This window comes from Monopterus albus, unplaced genomic scaffold, assembly GCF_001952655.1.
Source record: "Monopterus albus unplaced genomic scaffold, M_albus_1.0 scaffold20.1, whole genome shotgun sequence".
Taxonomy (NCBI): Eukaryota; Metazoa; Chordata; class Actinopteri; order Synbranchiformes; family Synbranchidae; genus Monopterus; species Monopterus albus.
The window spans coordinates 603,907-604,646 of record NW_018127900.1 but is presented as its reverse complement, the minus strand read 5'-3'; the positions used below and the strand labels follow the sequence as shown (position 1 = coordinate 604,646).

Here is a 740-nt window from a genome sequence, read left to right as displayed (position 1 = left end):
CCACACTTTTCCCGACAATAGGCTCCTATAGTAAGGGTTTATTTGCATTGAGTAGAACAACAACAGTTTGGTAGACTGTTGAGATTAACACATAATCTATTATATATGGATAGTGATTATTTGTGCTGACACAAATAGCTGTACAGTAGCCTGGGTCATCACTCCTATGGACCCTATTCCAGTGGGGCTCCACAGAGATGTAATCACAACTGAGGATAGCTGGAAAAAAATGGAGACAAAACCCTCAAGGTATTGAGAATATTTATTGAGAAATCAATCTGCTGTTCCACCCATTCAGTTGTTACTGTGTTCTCTCTCTCAGTCATTGATCATATATCATCATTTTTAGGTCTGATCTGTTTGCTGTTTATGTCTTAATTAGTTCTGGACAGAGTTGACATACAGATTAGTTGCCAATCACAAATCATTCCTTTAACTAATAGTCTTAAAAGCATCTCTTTCACTGCCTTTGGGCAGCTGAAGAGAATTTATATATAATTTACTTTTAATGGGAGTTCTCTCACCAGCCCTCTGTGTCTCTTCTCCAGTGGGACGGCGTTGATGAATGAGGTAGATTGAGTCTCTATTAGTACAAGCCTTTTGTGCCCAAAACTGTAAAACACGTTTCAAAAGCAATTAAAATGGACTGTTTCACTGCCTCTTGTCACAAGAGAAGGATCAGCTTTTATATTATGGTTAGTTGAACCTACTTCCTGTGTTTTCAAGGCACACACACATAA

The 740-nt window shown here is 38.2% G+C and overlaps 1 protein-coding gene across 2 annotated transcripts in view; it reads left to right on the top strand.

The window, feature by feature from the left end:
- Window positions 1-740, top strand: part of fancc (FA complementation group C) — a 24,774-nt gene that overhangs the window by 6,022 nt on the left and 18,012 nt on the right. The gene's annotated exons all lie outside the window — the stretch shown is intronic.